Below are 12,521 nucleotides of genomic sequence, written 5' to 3'. Positions count from 1 at the left end.
CTTAGTTAGTTAGATATGCTCCTCATGTAGTGGTTGACAGTAGGTCCAAGATGAGTAAGTTTGTGTCTAGCATGTCTGATAGTGTGGTCATGGAGTGTAGGATCATAATGCTGATTAGTGAGATAGATTTGTCTGGATTGATGGTCCATGCTCAATAGATAGAGGATTAAAAGATTAAAGAGAGGGAGAGAGAAAATAAGAGAGCTAGGACATGTAGTTTTAATTTCAATAAGCTAAAGTTAGCAGGTGGTAACCGTCCTTAGTTTTATTAGAGGACATCAGGCCTATTACCCTCTTCAGCTAGTGCCCTAATACCCAATTCAGAAATAACAATAAGGATAGGGCACCAGGCTCTAAGTCCCAGGTGAGTGTTAGCAATGCTCGTACCAATCTTTTATGTCAGAAGTGTGGCAGACACCATTAAAGTAAGTGTAGAGTAGGTAGTGATGTGTGCTTTGGGTATGGCAATCCAGGCCATCAGATTCAGGAGTGTCAGGTAATTGCTCTACTGGCAATCCAATAGAGCCAGTCTCATTAGTCGTCAGTTCTATTCGGCTGCCCAACTCAGCAAGGTGCCGCTTCCAGTGCTACCAGTGGTCAGCGTTCAAATAGATTATATGCTTTCAATCTCACCAAAATCAGGAAAATTCTCCTGACATAGTTACTGGTACATTGCAGGTCTTTTAGTTACATGTTTATGCTTTAGTAAACCCTGGAACTTCTCTTTCTTTTGTAACTCCATATATAGTTATCAATTTCAGAGTTAGTCGCAAAACTCTAGCAAAGCCTTTTTCAGTGTCTACCCCAGTAGGTGTTTCCATTGTAGCCAGATAGGCATACAGGAACTGTCTGTTCATAATATCTCAGAAAGTTACCTTAGTTAATCTCGTGGAGTTAGAGATGACAAATTTTGACGTCATTCTCAACATGTATTAGATCTTCTTATACTATGCCTTAGTTGATTGTAGAAATAGAATAGTTCATTTTTAGTTCCCAAATGAACCCGTCCTTGAATGGAGGGATAGTACTACAACTCTTAGGAGGTTAGTTGATCTCATACCTTAGAGCCAGAAAGATGATATCCAAGGGATGTGTCTACCATCTTGTACAAGTAAAAGACTCTAACTTAGAAACTCCACCTCTTGAGTCAATTCTAGTAGTAAATAAATTCTCAGATATTTTTCCTGAAGATCTTCCTAGAGTTTCTCCTGAAAGGGAAATCGACTTTGGAATAGACCTTCTCCTAGATACTCAGCCATTTCTATTCTGCCATACAGAATGGCTTCTGTTGAACTCAAAGAACTAAAAGAACAGTTAAAGGATATCCTAGAGAAGGGATTCATCAGACCCAACATCTCCCCATGAGGTGCATCTATTCTATTCGTGCGTAAGAAATACGGTTCTCTCAGTATGTGAATTGACTACCATCAGTTGAACAAGGTCACAGTTAAGAATAAATATCCACTTCCTAGAATTAATTACTTGTTCGACCAACTTCAAGGTGCTAGCTAATTTTCCAAGATAGACCTTAGATCAGGCTATCATCAGCTTAGAGTCAGAGAATGTAATATCCCAAAAATAGCTTTCCAAACTTGGTATGGTCACTTCGAATTTCTAGTCATGTCCTTTGGTATTATTAATGCCCCAACAACCTTCATGGACTTGATGAACCGAGTATTCAAGCAGTACTTGAACATGTTTGTCATAGTCTTCATTGATGGCATTCTTGTCTATTTGCATAGCGAAAACAATCATGCATACCATCTCATAATAGTGTTACAAACTCTTAGAGCCCATCAGTTGTTCACTAAATTCAGTAAGTTTGAATTCTGGCTAAGATCAGTAGCTTTCATTGGCCATATTATTTTTGGTGATGGCATTAGAATTGATCCTTAAAAGATCAAAATGGTGAGAAACTAGCCTAGACCCATCTCTCTATCAGATATCAGGAGTTTCTTAGATTTAGCTAGCTATTACCATTGGTTTGTTGAAGGGTTTTCTTCTATTGCATCCCCTATCTACAGATTGACTCATAAGACATTAAGTTTCATAGGTCAAATTCATGTGAGAAGAGTTTTTAGGAGTTGAAGATTGACTCATCTCAGCCCCAGTTCTTACTCTACCAGATAGTTCAGATAGTTTTGTTGTGTACTGTGATGCATCCAGGTAGGTTTGAGTTGTTTCCTTATGCAGAGAGGTAAGGTCATAGCCTACGTCTCCAGATAGCTTAAGCCTCATGAGAAGAATTATCCGACTCATGATCTTAAGCTAGTAGTGGTAGTATTTGCCTTAAAGATTTGGAGGCATTAGTTGTATGGGGTGCATGTTGATGTGTTCACAGATCACAAAAGCCTTCAGTATGTGTTCTCTCAGAAAGATTTGAATTTGCATCAGAGAAAGTGGTTAGAGTTATTAAAAGATTATGACATGAGTTTTCTGTATCATCCGAGCAAGGCCAATGTAGTGGCTGATGCTCTCAGTAGAATGTCTATGGGTAGTGTCGCTCATGTTGAGGATGGTGTAGCTCAGGAAGTCCATCAGCTTGCCCGATTAGGTGTCCATTTACTCAATTCAGTAGAAGGTAGTGTATGGGTGAAGAGTAGCTCCGAGTCATCTCTAGTTTTTGAGGTGAAGGAAAAGTAGGATAGAGATTCCAGTTTAGTTAAGTTGAAAAAATTAGTTAAAGATCAAAAAGTAGAGGTTTTCTTCCGAGGGGTAGATGGTGTTTTGCATTGTCAGGGTAGATTGTGTATGCCTGGTGTAGATGAGTTGAGGCAATGAATTCTTGCAGAAGCAAATAGTGTACGTTACTTTATTCATCCTGGGGCACTAAGATATACAGTAATTCTTGGGAGATCTATTGGTTGAGTAGGATGAAGAGATATATTACAGAGTTTGTAGATAAGTGCTCTATATGCCAACAAGTTAAGATTGACCACCAGAAGCCTAGTAGATCCTTGCAGGAGTTAAGTATTCCCATATAGAAATGGGAAAAAGTGAACATGGACTTTGTGATAGGTTTGTCTCGTACCCATCATCAGTATGACTCTATTTAAGCTATCATACACATGATGACCAAATTAGCTTATTTCTTGCTAGTTCATATCTCTTACTCAGCCGAGGACTATGACAATCTCTATCTTAGAGAGTTGGTTAGGTTGCACGATGTTCCCTTATCTATCATCTCAGACAGAGGTACCTAGTTTGCCCTCATTTTTGGAAACCATTCCAAAAGGGTCTTGGTACCCAAGTCCACCTCAGTATAACCTTTCATCCTCAGACAAACGGTCAAGTAAAATGGACCATTCATAATCTTGAGGATATGTTGAGAGCATGCATTGTTGATTTCAAGGGTAGTTGGGATGACCATTTTCCTTTGATTGAATTCACATACTATAACAACTATCATTCTAGTATCTGTATGGCTCCATTTAAGGCTCTCTGTGGTAGGAGATGTAGATCTCTAATTGGTTGGTTTAAAGTAGGTAAAGCTACAGTAATAGGGCCTGACTTGGTATTTGATGCGTTAGAGAAGGTTAAGTTGATTAGAGAAAGGCTTACGACTACCCAGAACTGACAAAAATCGTATGTAGATATAAGGAGAAAGGATCTCGAGTTTAAGGTCGGTGATCTTGTGTACTTAAATTCTCTTCCATGAAAGGAGTGAAGAGATTGGTAAGAAAGGAAAACTCATTCCCCGATATGTCGGTCCCTTCAGAATCCTCAATCGTTTCAGAAAGGTAGCTTACGAACTAGAGTTACCTTCAGAATTAGCCTCGGTACACCCTGTGTTCCATATCTCATTGTTTAAAAAGTGTATTGGTGATCCAGCTGTAGTTGTTCCCTTAGAAAGTATAGATATTTAGAATAGTCTTTCCTTTGAGGAAGTTCCAGTTGAAATTCTTGATCATCAAGTTTGTAGACTAAGGAACAAAGAAGTTCCACTAGTCAAAGTTCTTTGGCGAAATTAGTCTATTAAGGGAGCCACTTGAGAAACAGAGGCAGATATGCGGACCAACTACCATCATCTCTTCTCCGCAAATCCAAATTCAGTATAAGGTATCGAATCTTCTTAAGATTTTTCTCTATCATAATCAATTTTAGTTGCACATCATGTTTATGTTAGTCGTGCATTTGAAAATCAGTTCAGTCATGCATTCTATGCAACAGATATGCATATTTAGTGTGTAAGCTCCGTCCATCATTTCCCACAGCTTAACCAATTTCACTTGTAACAAATGATCCCAAGGGGGAGATATTGTAACACCTCGTATTTCCCTAGCATAATCTAAGTCCCAGTGCAGGAGTATTATTCTATGAAATTTTTGAAACGCTAATTATTTTTCAGTTTAGAGCTTGCCATTCCATAGGAAATTGTTTAAGGGTATTTGGGTCTTTTTACTAAGTCCTAAACTCGCCGTAAACACGAAATTTATCCCCTAATTAATCTAAATACTCATCATTATTCACTTTCACTCAAATTAAAAATCCTCTCTTTCAAGAACAAGAAACCCTAGCTCTCAAGAATCATGGTCAAATCTCAAGAGCTATCCATCAATCCTTCCAAATTCATCATCGCAGGTATGTTAGATGTTCATACATGGATTCCCTTCATCCATGGAGTCCAAGTATCCATTTTAATTACAAATCTATCATTTTTTTTCAAGATTTATGATATTAAATTGTGATTTAAAACTATGAATCTCCATAAACTTCTATGAATATTGATTTCATACCATGCTTTAATAGAATTATTGCTGTTATCAAATCCGTTATGTTTTAATATTGTCATTCTTAGAATTAGATTATGATTTAGTGTTATAAATATTGAAGTCATGCTATTATTTCAAGTTTTATACTATTTCCATGAATTAACTATACTATGAAGTACAAGTGTTTGATAAAATGCCTATAAGAGTAATTTATTTAATAAGAGCCTTCATGTTTTTGCCTTCAAGCTTTAGTGTCTTTCTAGTATTATTGTTTTGAGTCCTGGGGGTATTGAATACCCATAAACCATAGCTGTTTATTTAGTCTAGTCTCAGTATATTACAGAATAGTCTTCAGATTATATTATGAGCATTATCAAAATAGTCAAATATCAGTTATTCAACTCAGAACATTCTAGTATCTCAGTGTCTTTCAGTTGGGAGTAGGATTTAGCACCAAGTGCGTGTAGGGATGGTAGTTTCGCTATTAGATAAGTAGAGTCATTAGTAGCAGTCCCTATACTCCAGAACTACGTAGCTAGCGTAGGATATGAGTAGTCAGCCGTCAGATTAGGCTTGACTATCTCGCGGGGGTCACCCGTCAGTTCAAGCTTTACACCCTTAGTGCTTTGGATATTATATCAGTTTAGTGGATCCACACAACCATTGTTAGTACCCGTGGCATGGTATTAACACCCTTCCAGCTGGGGTTACAGGTTAGACCCCGATTAGCTAAAATTGGGGAATGTCAGTTTGATTATACCTCCCACAGTCTTAGATATAGTCTTAGTTATAGTTTTTGCTCAGTTATTCAATTTTAGTGTGGTTTGACCGAAGCATAAAGATTTCAGTTATCGCAGTATATTAGTATTTATAGATTTTACATAGTTCATGTCATATGCTTGGTCATGCATCTACAGTATTTACAGATTTTTTCCTGTATTTTCAATATCTATAAATTCCATGCACTTTATTCAATACTCCATGATTTATATGTATGTATAGTTAATTATTATCATTCCTATTCATGAGACCATGCATATCAGCCTACCTTATTTAGCATACCAGTACATTCAAAGTAATGATCACTTACCTTTTCTTTTGCGTTATGATATCTTATATCATAGGTGCTGACACTCAGTTCCCGGATCGATCCTAGATTCTCAAATTATCAAAAGTACAGTAGCAGTGGTTAGTCCTCATCATCCGAGGACAGCTTAAATTACTTTATGTCTTTATCTCAATAGTTAGTAGAGTTAGTTGGGGCCTATCCCATTAACTCACAGTATCCAGTTTAGAGACTTTTCAAACACTACAGTTAGCTATTTAGACTATTCAGATTTAGTATTTTTATTAGATTCATAAATCAGCAATTATTTCATTATTAAAACCTTATAGCAATTCAGTTATTATTCCACATTCATGATTATATTATTCAGTGCTCACAGTAGGTACTAGCTCATGGGTTAGCTTGTGGTCCCTCGGGATCGTAAGCACCGTGTAACGACTAGGGGGTAGTCTTGGGTCGTTACACTTATTGAGGGTTGTATTCGTATAATTTATGATTGTTGTTTGCTGAGTATTTGATTGGACCTTTTGGGCTTATAGGAGTCCAGTTTGGTTATTATTTGTCCAGACTAAACAATTACTTTATTGTTGGTTAATATGGTTAGTTCGTGATAGGATGATTATGGATTGGTATATGAGATTGTCGGTATGTTTTTTATTCCCTTTTGTTTTCATACTAAGATATAATTGTTAGATTATCTCTTGTTTAGTCATCCTTAGGATAGAGACCCTTATTTTGCTAGTATTAATATTTCTTCTTGACTATGATCCTCGATAGGTTAGATTGGTTCCCTCAGGTTATTATCTTTTAGTTTAGTCCTACATAAGTGTATGTGTGTGTATATATATATATATATGATATTAACATATATCCCTCTCTTTTCTTATTTATTCATATCCTATATTTATCCGTTGGCCTTATATTACTACTATATATAATATATATCCTTTCTTCATTCTTTATTTGTATATTGGCTAGGGATATACAATATTGTAATTTATTTCCTAAATATTGTTAGAATAGAATAGTTTACCTGTATTTCCCCATTAGCATGATTATGCTTAGTTTCTTTAATAGTTGACTCTAGTTTATATTCCTATTTTATGTGTTATTTATGCTTGCATTATCTTTTCATGATTATGGTATTAGTTCTTGCCATTGATGTGTGCATTGTGCGGAGAAACTTTGGATTGGACATTCAGAGTGAGATGTTGATGTTCGGAGTATTCTTGCTCTTCTTTGCACTGATTAGACTTATCTCTATTTTATCTTTTGGAGATGGTTTGTACATGTATATTTATTCAGTATTTCACTTTTACTCTAATTGTATTAGAAACTTTTGTACTAATTTCACCAGGTCTTGGGATTGTATCCTATATTAGACCTTTATTTCAATTCCCTTTTCCTATTTTCTCCATTTTTATTGATAGTTCATTACTATCTATTACGGACTTTGAAGTTTCTTACCTACTGGCGAGTTATAGTAGGTTCCATCATGACCTGAGAAATTAGGTTGCGACAAATTGGTAGCATAGTCTAGGTTTATCAGTGTGTTGGTACAAGAGTTAAGTTTCTAGTAGAGTCCCGTAGATCGATACGGAGATGTCTAATCCTATATTTTGAAGGCTATAGGAAATTCTTTTCTTGACTCCTTGTCATTTGTCTTTATTTTTATAAACCTCTATTACTTCCTTGACTCCATTCCATCTTGGATAGATGACATGAGGTTATCGATAGATGCGGGCGATACTTTAATGTGTGCTACAAGAGTTTTAGCATGGTGTCAGGCTAGAGGGTCAGATATTAATATCAAAGATCTTCATCCACGGTCAAACAATTTAGGGCCAAATTAAGATTTGATAGAATTTGTGACTACATCAACTTTAAGGTTTCATTGTTGGGAATTCCAAGCCTTTTTATAGGTATCTCACTGTCGGAGGTGATGTACGATACATCGAGGGGTTCTCAAACTAGAGTTGGGCTTGTTGGTGTTTAGCAGGGCTTTTTTTTACGTCAAAGTATGAAATAGTGTGAGGATTTATCAAAGGGTTAGCCTTGACAATTTGCTTGACATCAAAAAATTTGATAGTAAATGGGTCTTCTTTCTTTCAGGTTGTTGATCACCTGAGGACCACAGAGAGAGCATGTAGTAAGACTTATGGAGATGGAAGTAAGTGGCCATCTCATTAGTATAGTGTTATTGACATTTTATCCAAGAGTAGGGATCCTCCCGATAGGGATCATCATCAACCTGTTAGTTTTATACATGTAGCATCTCAGATTATATATGGCTTTTCAATCTGTTGTGATGGTAACAGTGGGCAGAGTTCTCGTCAGATTTTGTAAAGTATTCGGTATGAATTTTTAGGACGTGGTAGCCATTATGGATCACTATGTACAATACCTTACAAGATTCTAGGATCCTATTTTAATCATGGTAAGGTTTTTCACTAGTACAGAGAGTTCCCCTAGTGAGGGAATATTAGTCTATTTGCACAGACAAATTATCCTTATAAGTTTGTGACACCTTTAGTTAGAGGTAGTGTACTTAGTGCCTCAAATTGTTATTTAGTTGCTCAGTTTGGGCTTAGACATGCTCAAATTTATACTCCTTTAGTCACATCAGGACTATAACTCCAGACCCATCGATATATATGCAATTTGACTTTCTATTTTTAGTTATTATTATCGATGGTTCATGCCTTAATATTACTATGTTGGTTGTTGTATAACTTGTGTGGATTCATGAATAGGTGACTATCCCCATAGATGATCTCTTTTATTAGTAGATTGAGTGAATCGTTGTGGTATTTTCCTTGGGGTGTAATATTTGGGTTAAAGTCCCTTTTCTTTACCATTATGGCCTTGTTGTGACCTTAGAGTGATACTAATTATGTTTTCTATTTTCTTGTGCCACCTGCTCCTTATATTATTATTGTTGGTATTATTGTTTCACCTTGAATGATTCTTTCATAATAGACAACTAGACTGGTGTTATCTAGTTAGTCTTTACATTCTTCCAATTCTTATCCATTTAGCCTAGAGCCTAGGTTGGTTGGTCTTTCTTTCTGTTAGCGAGGCAAGGTCGATTATCGAGTGGGTTGTAAAATTAAGGTAGGTTTTTCCTTTCATGGTTTTGTTGTAATTATTGTATTGGTAACTCATTTCTCTGGTCCGTTCTAGAGATAAATCAGTTTGAGGTTTGCCTTTCTAGTTTGGCAGATTTATTGCTTGGTAGTGGTCTTGATCTTGGTATTGGTATTGGTATTGGTATTGGTATTGTGTTGGGTAATCCTTTATTCTGATGATGTGGTTCAATATTTAGTTGAGTTGAGGTTTGTTTAAGAGGGTGAATTCAGAAACTCTTAAGTTTGGTAATTGTTTCAGCCTGATATGACTATGTAGAGTGCTTTTCCTTATGCCATAATTCAAGTATTGGATTGTCCAAGTTCAGGTTAAGATTTTATTCTTCAAAGTCACTTAAGTTTTTTCTATTATTAGTATTCTTTGTATCTTCAATGTGTTCGTGATTATGATTTGATGCTTTATGCCATTCAATAGATATGTGGTTGATAGGTTATGTCTTTTGTCGGTTGTTTTCCCTAGTTGTAGTTTTGTTCCTTAGCTATATTTTAGTTTTGTCTTATACGGGAATCATTAGGGATATACCTGATTTCTTATAGTAAGATTGATTTGGGATTTTGGCCTTAGTTCAAGTTTGTTGGCTTAAGTTTGGATTTTGACTCTTTGGAATGGAAGCTTGAAAGTTATGATATATTTCTGTATTTGGATACTTAGTCGTCAACATGATTGATTTGGGTAGTTGACTTCGAGTAGTTCAACTTTGATGTTGACATTTTATCCACGAGTTGTAGAGCTTGGTTGTAGCCTCCATTTCTAGATTTGTTTCAGTTTAGTATTCATTAATAGGCTAGCTAAAGTTACTCATATCTACCAACTAAGTTTTTTTCAGTACAGATAGGTTATGTTTGATAGGTGCTAGGATAATAGTCTGTTGGCACACAATATTAGCTTTTACTGTTTTTGACCTTGATTCTCATTTTTTGTCAAAATTTTGGATTGTCCTCTCTGTAGAAGAAGTGTGATTAAGTTGGGATTAGCATGGGTTCACCTATAGTTGGTGGGGAATTATGGAGCAAATTATTCAATTTTGAGATTTTATGCTTTAGACTCTTGATTGTTGGTTTTGAGGGCCATCTGGACCAGCTATAGCCCTGGCAGGAGTTTGCAGGCTTTGATTATTGGTTGAACAACTTCAGTTTTTTGGGGTTAGTTTGATATGATTGCATGGATAGGACTCAAATGATATTTTGTGCGGTTTAGGTTAGACATCTAGTTTAGACAGGAAAAGAATGTCGAATTTGGAATTTAGAGTTGGTGGTACGCTCATGCCTTGGGTAACCTTTAGCTAGTTGAGTTTATTCTTATTTGTACTTATTACGGAGTTTGTTGCATTCGTATTGCACACGCAAGTGCACGTGGTCATGCAAGCAATAAAGTATCCCTTTCAAGGTGGATGTCGAACCCAAATGGACTTGTGTTTAACAATAATCCAATTCTAGTATCACTAAGAAGACTAAACAAGTGCAGATCGTAACCAAATGGAGTTCAAGTTTCTAAATTAAAGGTAGTAGTAAACAAACGAGATTGTAAAGTGTTTGTACCGATAATGGGGAGAAATCTAGGGTCAAGGCACTTTGAACAATCTTACTTAGCCATACAATCTCGTTGGTTAAGTTAATTATCTTTGTTGTTGATTCACAGGGTTGATAACATGATAATGGTCTTTCGAGCTTTTAATTGTCTATCTAAGTTATCCCCAAAAGTATATCTTTTTATGGGGATGTGAGAACTAACTTAAATGCATTTTATATATATTCCCATACTTGAACCAAATGGGGCAAATTAGGTATATTTCTATCCTAACTGCGAATGCTAACTTTAATTCATTTAAAATGTAAGATCTTGCTCCATATATCCCACGATCTAATCTATTGTTCCTCCATTCGGGATCACAATAGAAATATAGATTTATTCTAGAGGTCAAAAATCACTAGAATAGTAATAACAAGAATATATGAACAACCAAACATGATAATCAACATTAAACCAACTCAATTATAAGCTGGCATTCATGTTCGTAGCCTCAACCCTAGAATGAGGGTTTCCACACACTCATAGTTTTACAACGAATCACAATGATGGAGTACAGACATAAAAACCAAAAGTAAACTAAAGTAAATATTAAGAACCCTAGCTGTAGCATTCCTTGTGTGTTTATCCATCCCCAAAGTCATCCAAGATCATTAGGACATGAGCCTAGTGTCCTATTTATAGTATAAAAGAAGTTGGCTGATTTTCACCCTTGGGCGTGGCACGCCCAAAGTCGCGGACATCAAAGGGTGTGACACACCCTAATTACATATACACATTGGAATCAGCCTCCTACTTTGTGTCTCAAGGTGTGGAACATCCTTATCTCAGAGCTCTACCGGCGTGCCATGCCCTTGTGCTAAAAACGTCCACTTCTCTTTGTAGTTAACTCCTTCCTTCTGCCTTTAAGTTCCACACCTTTTAGTTTCCTTTCCAATATCATTTAAGCTTTTATTTATTGCTGAAAATTTTCCTCACACACACATTCTATGGTCTCCTATCATATCAAACAACACAAATTAGTGCACACAGCAGAATAGAGTTCAACAAAGTCCACTAGAATTAACCATAATTCAAGCTACCAATACTAGTTTTCTCTTCTAAATTCTAAGTGATTATTTTTATTCTTAATTGTTCTAAATACACCTTGAACATTATAAACATGTACTTTAACACGTATATACTCAATTGTACTATCAACAACCCATTAAACACATAAGAAGTCCTCAAAACAAAGCTAAACATGCATAGATAATGATACTTAGGTGCATAAATACACCTAAGATCACCACCCCATACTTAAAGCCTTGTTATTCCTTGAACAACTCTTTTAATTGAGCACCATCCAAGGAAGACTCCAACATTACTCCTGCAAGCAAGACACTCAAACTAGAACTATGATGATACATGAATAGAAAATTCCACATTAAGCATGTCATATTTCATTTGAAATCTTATGAACACTACTTCAAAACATTCTGACCTCAAGAATTGACTGTACCAAGAGAACATACAAATAACCTAACTATCATAAAACATGTTCCCTCACCACAAGGGAGTTATCAAGATTCACTCACAGATTTGCAATTCAACACAAGAATTGGTGGAAAAATCAAATTATGCTCTCTCTCACAAAGAATTCATATGCCACACTAGATGAACCATAAGCTTTCTCTTAGTGTAGTGCTTCACTAATACCTGAACATCAAGGATCAAGATCAGATAGGAGTTTAAGGATTGTAATGTAGGATGAGGGAAGGTAGGAACTATTTGGGCCAGTAGTAGTGACTATCTTCACTAAATGCTTTAATACATCACATTATGCATTAGGCTCCTTTCTAAACAACCAATTTCACCACTTCTATCTTCCCACTTCTTTTGTGTTTCCCTCCCCCTCCACCTTGTTTGATCTAGTTCACATATAATAAGGGGGGAGTTTTTAATATCAACACATGATTCACTTTTTTTTATCAAATATTCTCTTTTCATTACACCACTCCCCACTACAACACATAAACTTTTTCATAGAAATAGCTACTATTTTCTTGGGGCTTCACTTTCACTTTCTC

Source organism: Capsicum annuum, chromosome 1 (genome assembly GCF_002878395.1).
Source record: "Capsicum annuum cultivar UCD-10X-F1 chromosome 1, UCD10Xv1.1, whole genome shotgun sequence".
Lineage (NCBI taxonomy): Eukaryota > Viridiplantae > Streptophyta > Magnoliopsida > Solanales > Solanaceae > Capsicum > Capsicum annuum.
Note: the sequence above shows the minus strand (reverse complement) of the source record.